Genomic DNA, 11,867 nt, shown 5'->3' with positions numbered 1-11,867 from the left:
AAGCTGTTTTGTCCTTGCTTTGCAGAAGGCTGGACAGCCATTCTCACTCACTTAAAATGCTTTCATGTTACACCAGGACTGAGCTCGTAAAGATCATGTTTCATCCTATACTTTTAGATGGACACATTTTACACCTTTCAGTTGCACTTTGGTGGAGAAGTGCGTTTTTGGACACACTTTTCCCAGTTTAAAAAAAAAAGGCTTCAAACCTACCTGTAATAAAGGCAGTGCTGTCCCCTAACTGCAATTATTAAAGCTATTATTGAGGCTGAACAGTATTTTAGGAGTAAAATTAAAGCGGTTTTTAATGCAAGGGCTGGGTTAAAGTATTAGGGGGTTGGATTCAAGGTGACATCTACTCTTTTGCACAGTACATTTCTGGATATTTTGCCTCCCAACAAACCTAGAGGCGTTTATAATTTGCAAAGTTGTCTCCTGAGAGTCTAAAGAAGTGCACTGGGTGGACCTTCTATGTGCACAACCAAAGCAGTTTGCGCAGTTCAGTGTGTTTTGCATATGAGGTCCAGTGAGGTAGTTTGTTGTGGGATGGAGCAATATTCATGATAATGGAGCGCATCAGTTCACTAGGAAGCAGGGACATCACTGAGGCAAGAATGACTCTTATGTTTTATGCTTCAGCGTCAAAATCGAAACAAAATAAGCCCATTTCCCTGATCCGGACAAGCCTTGTCCCCATTCAACACCCATGTGCCCTAATCTGCCAGAACACACCCACTTTGAAGTGAAGCTCAACCCACTTCACCATAAGCCTCATTCCTTTTAGGATCCAGAAATCGGACTGGCCGGCTGCATTCTGGACAGCTGGGAGTTATGGTGATGTTATTGGTTCCTAGTGAATTCACAACATGAATATTCAGCCCACAAATTATCTCTCCCTTCTGTATGTAGGTGACAATTTAATTGCTTGAATTTTGCCTCTTCATCGTAAACCACTCTTTATAAAATGTGACCATAGATTTTACCAAATATATTAAAAATTATTTTATATTTATTCAGTTTACATTTTGTTCATATTATGATAATTGGCTACTCTGCACATAGTCATCTATCATAATCTAGTCAGAAAATTGCCTTAATAATGTTGAATCGGTTTGTTATTGTCACTTTACAGGAAAGCTACAAAGAGTTTGTGAACAAAATTATATACAATAAATTGATTGTGAAGTAATTGATGACAAAGCAGAGTCATTTTAAGGGTATTTGTTTATATAGATGTAATCCCCAGTATGTATTGTGGGGTCATTGATGTTGGCTGTGTGCAGTCTTAATGCAGTATGAAATACAATTATCTTTGTGGATGCCTTCCTATATAAGATGTATGAGAAGAGGTTCAGCAAGTTGTAGTCTTCAGTCACAGATTTTATTCCAAGACATAACACAACAAAGCATTTCATGAAATGAGAATACAGCCTAGGTGTTACCAGATGCAAATCCAAGATGTTTCTTGTCATCTACTACCGCCCTAATATATTTCTAATTCTCTACATCATGCATTCCCAATGCAAAGTGCAAATATTAACATCATTTCCATAGGGGTTAATTTATATATTAATTTTTGGAGACATGTCTACACCACATATCCTGGTTTATAATAACAATTACTGTTACACTCTGTCACAGGAACACTGTGCAGAGAATAACATTGTACATTTAACGCAATATTGCACAAAACAAAACATGGGAGTATTTCCTGCTCAGGTTCTAATGGCCAGGAGTATACAAGACAATAAAAAAGGTCTTGCCGGACATGTCCAGTATGTCAGAGAACATGTCGAAGACAGACTATCGGGCCCCGTTAGTTCCCATTCCCGTGGTCCAGACCCCGTTTGAATGTATTGAGATGGATTTGGTGGGCCCATTAGAGAAATCAGCCCAAGGCTATCAGTACGTACTGGTCATAGTGGACTATGCCATCAGGTATCATGAAGCTATATATTGCGCAATAATAAAATCCAGAACAATAACAAAACAACTCCTGTATTGTACCAGGTTGGGTATCCCCAAAGAAATCTTGACCGATCAGGGTACTCCCTTTATGTCCCGTCTAATGAAAGAGCTGTGCCGGTTATTAAGAGTAGAAACATTACACACATCAGAATATCACCTGCAGACTGACAGGTTAGTGGAACGTTTTAATAGGACACTCAAACATATGGTGAGAAAGGCAGAATCGCAGGAATGTGTTATTACCCTAATTCATTTTTGCAATGAGGGAGGTGCCTCAAGCATCTACAGGGTTCAGTCTCTTCAAATTGCTGTATAGCAGGCAGCCAAGGGGCATTGTGGATGTTCTCAAGGAGGGCTAGGACCAACAAAAAACTGGGAGCCCTAAAAAAAAACCAATGTGATCTAATTTGTGTCCCACTTGTATGACAGATTGGGAAGATCACCACGTTTGTACAACAACATATGCATGAGGCACAGGCGAGACAAAAAAAGAACTACGATAAGTCAGCTGTAATTAGGGCTTTCCAACCAGGTGACAAAGTTCTTGTCCTGGTACCCACACAAGACAGTAAGCTCTTGGCAGGGGCCATATGAAGTGATTAAGGCTGTGGGGCCTGTTAATTATAAAGACAGGCAGAAAGGCAGGAGAAAACCCATTCAGACTGATCAAGCTGTTTTGGGAAACACAGTTGTGATTTGTGCAGGAAACCAAAGTTCCCATAGGGAACAATCTGTCGCCAGTGCAGAGACGACAGACAGAGGAAATGGTTCAGAGGAACCTTGATGTGTTTTCTGAGGTACCTGGTCATACCATGATAGTAGACCACAACATAGTAACACCTCCAGGGGTGGTGGTGAGAGTATGACCATACCGTAGAAGTGGATATATGGCTGTGAAACAGGAGATTAAAAAAAGGTGGCCCTCAATGTCATTGAGGAATCAAATAGCAACTGGAATAGCCCTATTGTGTTAGTGGCCAGGTCGAATGGGTGTATTCGTTTTTGTAATGATTTTAGAAAACTAAAAGTTTCCCGTTTTGACACATTCCTGATGCCCAGAGTTGATGAGCTAGTGAAAACCTTGGCCAATAGTCTGTACCTTACCACATTAGATTTGACCAAAGGCTACTGTCAGATTCCCCTAACACCATCTGCCAAGGCTGAGACAGCCTTTTCAACTCCTGATGGGTTATTCCAGTATAAGGTACTGTCTTTTGGGCTGCATGGGGCTCCCACTAACTTCCAAAGGGCCATGAATCGACTATTAAAACCGCATCAGGAGTATGCAACTGTATATTTAGATGACATAGTCATTCACTCCCAGGATTGGGAGACACATCTACCCAAAGTGGAGGCAGTATTAGCCTCACTCAGGGAGGAGGGTCTAACTGCCAATCCTTAGACGTGCACACTGGCCATGTGTGAGGCCAAATACTTGGGGTATGTTGTGGGACAAGGTCAGGTAAAACCCCAAATTGACAAAGTAAAGGCTGTCAGAGACTGACTCAAACCTGTGCGGAAGACCCAGCAGAGAACTTTCCTGGGTCTAGTTGGGTACTATTACCGGTTTATGGCTAATTTTGCCACTAGGGCTACTTCTCTTACCAAGCTCCTAAAAAGACTTGTCCAGAAAAGTTAGTCTGGTTGGAAGCAGCGGAGGCTGCCTCACGGGATCTTCTAGTGGCTCTGTGTTCAACACCAATACTCCAAGCACCGGACTTCAGCAGGAGATTGTATCTCCAAACGGATGGATTAGGTTTGGGGGTTGTGCTCTCACAGAGGTTTGATGGAACAGAGAAACCCATCCTTTACTTGAGCTGCAAACTTCTGCCTAGAGAGAAGAAATACTCCACGGTGGAACCGGTGTGCCTAGCAATCAGATGGGAAACCGAGGCTCACTGGTACTACCTCCTGGGTAAAGAATTGCTCACTGACCATGCTCCACTGAAGTGGTTGCATAGGAACAATGAGGTGGTTCCTAGCACTCCAGCCCTACTATTTTTGGAGAATAGGCCAGAGAGTCTGCACAAAAATGCAGATGCCATTTCTCGCCAAGATGCGCTCTCCGTAGTATCAGCCTCACTGAGGTTGGCGGTGTTAAGGGGAGGGATATGTGGCAAAGAGGCTTATTTGATAAAAACCCAACTAGTCTGCAGGAGCAGGAATCAGGCAGAGGTACATTTTACCTGTGCTGCTCTTTCAGCACATATATACACACAGGTGTTCCACATGGGTGTAATTAGTTTGTTGTTTGCTGTGGTTGGTTTGTAGTGCTGGGGTGGATCATAAAAACAATATTTGTACTTGTAGGCGGGGCCACCGATGCCAATTAGAGGCTGGCTAGTAGTGAGGGAACTACTGTTTATCCAGATGTAGGATTGTGGATGAATTGTGATGTTTTACTGGAAATGTCTGCTGCAACCACCTCTGAAACTGTTTAAGCCATCCTGGCAACTGCCAATAAACAGTGAAATGGTTTAGCCAAGCTGTGTGATACTCCAGTGAATACCAAGCTTTATCACAATAAAAGAATAAATAAATATATATATATATATATCTATATATCTCTAATATATAAATGCTTAGTGGCGTCTCTGTCTGTGTGTGTGTGGAAAAAAAAACCCAAGTTGCAGCGCCACCTGCTGGGCAGAGTTATATACTGACCTACTAAATTCTTAGTGTGTGTGGGAAAAAAAATTCAAAAAGGGCTGAAATTTGGTAGGGCTCAAACTCATTTCCGTGAGGTAATTTTACCTCATGAACACACATGTGTAGAGGCGTGCGTTAGTGTGTGTGTGTGTGTGTGTAAAAAACTATTTTCTCAGAAAGGGCTCATCCAATTGACCTGAAATTTGGTATACTGACATTATTTGAAAAAAAAAATTAGAATAGTCAAGTCAGTTAACTTCCATCCTCCCCCCTTTCCCCCTGTGGGAGGGGTAGTAAAGGCTAAATTTACGAGTTGAGGGGTCAAACTCATTTTCGTGAGGTAATTTTACCTCATAAACACACATTAAAAAGGCCGCGTCGCGAAGTAACGCTCTTCCCCTGAGGAGGCCTGGGCTAGGCCCAAATGCATGACAAGAACCTTTTTAAGACCTTAAGTAGCTTGATTTGACTAGAATGCATGAGTATCATGCACGGGTTAACTTGTTTGTGTATGTATATATATATATATATATATATATATATATATGGGGTAAGGGAACATTTAGCAGAGAGGGCAGGGACTAGTCATTTTTTCATAGTTTCAAGATATCTACAGAAAGGTCCTCTTTTTCTTGTATAGGTATCGTTTGTTCTGAAACACCGTGATCTGGGCAAATATATGTAGATTTTCTCTCATTCAAAAACATAAAAATTTGGTACTATTGAGAGGCTACAGTGGGTATGAAAAGTCTACAAACCCATACTGAAATTGCAGGTATTTATGATATTAAGCCAGAAATCAAGATAAATCACGTCAGACCATTTTTCACCAGTAATGTGACCTCGCAACCAACAAAATCGAAGTGAAAAACAAATAGACATGTTTTTTGGGAAATAGAAGTGAGAAAAAAAAGAATGTATGATACCCTAGTGTTCCTCCCCTGCCTACACCCACATTCTGCATCCAATGCGACTCTATTAGATGTACTATAGTTAAGTACCATCGTATCCTAATTACAGAGTTGTATCTTAAGTTTATAAGCTTTCCTCTACTGTTTAAATGCTTACCCTTTCTGATAACTCTCCACAATCTCTATGGAAATATTTTTTATGTTTAATAATGATAGTTTTTACTTTATCTAGAGCAAATTTTTATTTATTAAATGTAAATCTATATACAGATTTACTGTGCATCTAATGTTTCCAAGTACAGCAAATATGCAATTTGGTGGAGCTGTGCAAAATCAAATTTGATTTATAATTGTTAAAGGGGCAGAGAGCACATTTTTAGGGAGCGTTCCTTGCTGTGAATAACGGCACACAGCCATTTCCCCATCTACAAAAAGACTGGATTTTTTTACAGCAGCTTGGTGAGGTTAAGTCTTGTCCTATACCATGCCAATGCCACTCATTTTGTGCTTCCTTGCTGTAGTTCATAGAGAGAGGCATTTCTCTGGGGCACTGTGGGCAATGTGTTAAAATGTTTTACCCAAACACAAGATATCCCTATGTCCCTTGACTCTCATGGTTAACTAAAGCCTTAAACGAGGCTAAACCTAGCACTGAAACTGAAGGGGTGGATAAAAACTGAAGGGGTAGCACGGTGGCTTAGTGATTAGCACTCCTGCCTCACAGCACTGGGGTCATGAGTTCAATTACCGACCATGGCCTTATCTGTGTGGAGTTTATGTTCTCCCTGTGTTTGCGTGGGTTTCCTCCGGGTGAACTGGTTTCCTCCCACACTCCAAAAAAAACCCCATACTGGTAGGTTAATTGGCTGCTATCAAAATTGACCCTAGTCTGTGTGTGTGTCTATCTGAGTGTGTGTCTGTGTGTGTATATTAGGCAATTTAGACTGTAAGCTCCAATGGGACAGGGACTGATGTGAATGAGTTCTCTGTGCAGCGCTGCAAAAATAGTGGCGCTATATAAATTGATGAAGAAGGAGTGGCTCTAAAGTGATAGTGGATATTTTTTTTTAATCAAGTAGTTTTTATTGAAAATTTTGTACTAAACATTAACACATATAATAACATGCAATACACATATAACAAAATAAACAAAGCCGTTACAGCGTATATGATTAAGTGTTAGCTGGATATGTGAATGTAGGTAAATAAACAAACATGTGGTTCACAATAGGGTTGTTCAATGCTCATGATCCTAAGTGCATATAGCGGTCACTTTGAAACTTGCTGTCAGCTCTCATTACGAAGGAGCAGCTGTGGATGGATTCAGAGCTGGTACCCGGGAGCCACAGCCAACGCGCATAAGGTATTGGAAAAAAAAGGGGGGAGGCCAAGTCAAGATAAGTAAGCTTAGTTAAAGTCTTGTGCATAGTTTGTATTTTGAGGAGCACCAGGGAGACCATATTATTTCATATTTGTACCTTGCACGTCTTTCTGTATCTTTCGTGATTTATGGTATCGGTCACCAAGACCCTCCATTTGTGAAAGTCAGGGCTATCCACTGCAAGCCACATGCGGCTATAATAACCTTGTCTGGGGTTATGAGGGTAAAAATATATTGGCAACAGGTTTTAGAGAAGCTATCATCTGGGGATATACCAAATAAGCATATTTTTGGTGTAAGAGGAGGAACCTCTCTCACAGTATCGCAAACACATGCCCATACCTTTGACCAAAAAGTGTGCATCCTCTGACCCTCCCACAGCAGATGCCAAAAATTGCTGTTCACTGACCCACACTTGGGGTAGTCAGAGTCCCGTCTCCCCACAATCCCAACCAGTGAACACGGAGTATGATAGACCCTGTGTAAAAGGTATAAGTGGCAGATACATGTCGTGGCTTCTCTCAAACTTTTCAGCATATGGGACCACTCCTTCTCTGACAACATTCCCACATCAAGTTCCCATCTGGCCTTGAGGGTTGTATGGTGAAAATTTATTTCTGGATACATGGTGGAGGTATCTCTATGCCCACCTATATTTCATAAGAGTCCAAATGGGGGAGGGTAAAAGTGTGGGAGGTAAGCTACCAAACTGTGATTGAACTACGTGTCTGAGCTGTAAATATCTGTAAAATGCAATATGTGGTAAACAGAGGCCCCGCTCACCAAGGAAACCAACTATGGCGCTATCCCATGTGGTGCCAACCAGTCAAGTAGATGTGATAATATAATAAAAGTTATGGTTGGGCGACGCTAGGCCACCTTCACCTTTAGATTTACAAAGCGTATTCAGTTTTATTCTGGGCTGCCTATCACTCCAGATGAATGAGGAGAGTAAAGAGTTAATGAGCTAAAATATCTGGTTGGGGATATACATTGGTGAGTGCTGCAAGGCATAGAGACATTTGGGTTGCATAATCGTTTTAAATAAGTTATATTTTCCCTGTCAAGTCAGCGGGAGCCGCTTCCAAGTGTGAGATCTATGGTTAAAGTCGTCTGTGATGGGGTCAATATTTAATTTAATATAATCTATTGAATTAGGGGTTATCTGTTATGGATAACGGCTGATTATCATAAGCTTGCAGAACAGGGTGTACAGGTCTTCGCCTATAGCAGCCGCCTTTCCCATAGAGCTCGTTGCACTCACAGGTACTCAGATGTCCCCAGGTCTTAAACTCAGCATAGTGTAAGCTTATGAATATCACCACAGCGAGGTATAGGAGGTGATGACAGGAGATAACTGTGGTCAGGAACAAGCCGGGATCCAAGGACAGAAGCAGGCAGCGAGGTAAGGTTCAGGCAAAGGTCATGGCTGGCAGAAAGCAAGTGCATCCGAGTCACAAGCAAAAGGTCAGCAAGGCCAGCAACCAGCACAATAAACAGGAGCAGGTCAGCATCAAGGAGTTGAACGCTATAACCGGCAGGGAGGCTAAGCACTCCCTGCCTTAAATAAATAGAGAGGGAGAAGAAGAGAGAGTTGCAGGCCAACCTAATCAGCCACAGAAGGCTGTTAATGAATAAAACCTGCGCATGTGCCCCGCTAAACCACATGATAACTCAGGCCCTGAGGGTCAAGGCTAATAATAAACAAATATGAATGTTTTTTATTAATTACAAAAATCAGCAAAACAGACTTCAAAAAATAATAATAGTAAATTGAAAAATGCAGCTGTCTAAAGGGGCTTCCACTAGCCCGCAAAAGCAAAAATCCAAAAATCAAAAGAAATAGACAGAGCTCTAAACTCTCATACAGCTGAAAAAACCTTATACAATAGGTGGTGTACACATGGACACAAGCTGCATTATAATATAATAAAAATATTTATTAAACACAATAAAATGTAACATTCGGATAATAATCTCTAATCAAGAGACATAATAAAACAGTTTAAAAGACAAAAACATATAGTAGACAGAGGGAGCAATTAGAAAAACAGTGCATCTCCAGTGTTAATAGTTTAAGAGATATCAGTGTCAAGAATCCATCAACATATAGTTAACTTTCCAGGAGAATAAGGATAGAACCTTTCAATGCACATAATTCTCCATTAGGGCTGCCAGTCCTGGCATATGACAGAAGTCTTGAGAGATACTGAAACAAATCTGCAAATGGTACAAGGCACATATTGTAAGAGGAGTTTACCCAGATCCTGGGATAGTAATTTGAAATAGTCTTTAATGATCTATCCTCTCCGCTGCAATCACAGAGCCAGGTGGCAAATTGATTTCTACTCCTAGTCTCTCGCTCCATGTCTCCTCCAAGGCACGTCTCCTCCAAACAATACAGTAACCCTTTTAACATCGGTCAAGCAGCAATTCGGTTTACTGGTTGGAAGAAATAATATCCGACATAGTTCTCTCTCACTGAAGATAAATGCTCCCACTCATCACCTCTAATAAATCCTGACGCGTTTCGTTCAGATTAAATTTTTCAATGTAAACGAAATGCGTCAGCTGAAGTATAAGGCTGATTCCAAATTCAACAGGGGCTAAAGCGTATTTATTTTGCAGATCTGTGCTGGTCAAATTTCATACAGGACCCCCAGTTTCCAGTGATGCTGGTGATTGCATTTACTTATGAGTCCCAGCACCTAGAGACCAAAATTGGTGGCTACAATGGAAACAGATCCCCTCTTTCCTGGTCATACAAAGTGTGTAAACTGTCATGGTGAAAGAAGTGGAGGAAGAGGGGGGTGGGCGGGGGTGAGAGGGCTCCCTGACGTATCGGGCTCCAGACCTGCACTACTCACCGGACAATGCACGTACAGGCTGCTGGACAGGAAGCCGTGAATGGAAGCACCAGGGTTGCTCCAGGATGGAAGAGACTCAGGTTCAGCTCTCTATTCGCCATACTGCGGATGTTCAGCCCAGCTGTCGATTCATCCAGGGCGACAGCCACCGGGTTTACAGGATACAGGTGCAGTTTGAAGAGACCTTCCGATGCTTAACGCAGTGGTTCCAGGCGGACTTAGCCCCTCTTCATCAGTAGCAGAATGTTTGATTGTCCAGGTGTTTGAGTCACATCAACAGTTCCAGTGGAAGGTAGGCAGCCTGTACCCCCAATTTTGTAAGCGCAGCAGAGGTTAGTACGGGTGTATTAGGATGGATTAATACGGATTTTGTAGGGGAACAGAGAACTTGCATCTTACTCTAAGCTACCCCAGGCCACGCCCCAAGTGGAAGTAGATTTTAACGTTGCCTCTTACACACTGTGGCGCCTTTGAATTTTTCTGAATCTCTGAACACCAACTTGCACTTCTATTTTGCGGAGGTGCTTCCTGATAGCGGAGAGTAGTCGTGCACCTTGAGGTGTGCTGGTCAGACCATCTAGGTGCACAAGTATACCATCTTGCACTGAACAACCAGGGCCTAATGTAGACTTGGACCCAGTTTCCGTCTAAATTACAGGCATAAATTGCATCTGAAAAACAGTCACATTCTACACTGTATGTTGAGTTGGATGCATCTCAAGATGCATTCAGGTCTGAATCACTTGTCTACCAGCTTGGCTTACCCCTGGAGTAGGCAGAAACATATATATCTGGGTTAGGGCTGGGGTTACAAGCTTACAGATAAAGGATAGAGATGCACCATGACAGTGTTAGTATCAAATGCACTAGGAATTGTGTATGCAGTTACCAAGTTGTACACGTTATAATAGTCAAAATCATAACAGAATAATGTACGCATAGTGTTACTCAGAAAACTGAAAGTCGCATTTAGGGGCATATTCAATTGTTGGCGAGGTTGAAATGTCCCCGCCGCGGAAAAATAAATAAAAATCCTGCTCTCGTTTTTACAGGTTCAAGCAGCTGTTTTTAAAGAAAACTTGCGCAATTCTATTCCAAATCTTGCAAACACCACCTCGCGCTCTAACTATTGTTCTTAGCGAGTTTTAGTAAGAGGAATGCGGCTGATCTTGTTTTTGTTTCATCTTCAAGCAAAGTAATCGTGGATCTTACAAATATGATCTGCAAGCAAGAATGCCTCCCCCCCCCTGGCCAGAAGAATTGAAGATTTTTCAAGCAGGAACATTTTGGAACTACAAATATTTCTGGGACAGTGGGCAAGCCTGGATATTGGATGGTACAAATATTTTGGGACAGTGGGCAAGCCGGACATTTTGGAAGGTATAAATATTTTAGTGGGCCTTTGTTTACATCCGTTTGGGGAGCTTAAGTGTCAGGATGAGAGCATAAATCTGATATGCTGAAATAGAATATTGGATGTCAGGACCCAAAATAAATCTTTGCATGAATACCTAAATTAACCTGATCTTCAATTCAGATAAATGTGTGACCAACTGAGCCCAGGAGGAGGTAATTGAATTAGGTAAACCCTTTGTGCAGAGACCAGCTTAAGATATGCAGATCACAGACATCCATTGTATTTGATCCTGTATTTCCCTAGCTAATGGACTTCCTTTCAATAGGGTTATAAACACAAACTAACCCCTAGGTGTAAATTGGAGAGCCAGACGCCTAGGTGAGGATCTTGGAGACTCTTGTATAAAACCTCTATGGTCTTTATGCCGGTATATAGAAATGTGCACTTGAAAGGAAATTAATTCATTTTTTATATTTTGGGAAATTCGGATGCCACTCTGTATTGAGGGCCAAAACCACACAAGGGTCTTGAAACATAGATACCCACTACACAGGGAACAGCCATAGGCACATGTATTTCAGGATGAGATTGGATATTGTTGTAATTCCATTATGTTTGGTATTTAAATATGTGGGAGAATATGACTGGTTTATTGAGGGCTGTGTTATTTCTCTGAGATATATCTGTGAAGAATTACCAACAGGTCAAAACTTAGGAATAGTTTGACCAAACCT

This window comes from Mixophyes fleayi, chromosome 3, assembly GCF_038048845.1.
Source record: "Mixophyes fleayi isolate aMixFle1 chromosome 3, aMixFle1.hap1, whole genome shotgun sequence".
Lineage (NCBI taxonomy): Eukaryota > Metazoa > Chordata > Amphibia > Anura > Limnodynastidae > Mixophyes > Mixophyes fleayi.
The sequence above is the reverse complement of the archived record's forward strand: the minus strand, read 5'-3'. Positions refer to the sequence as shown.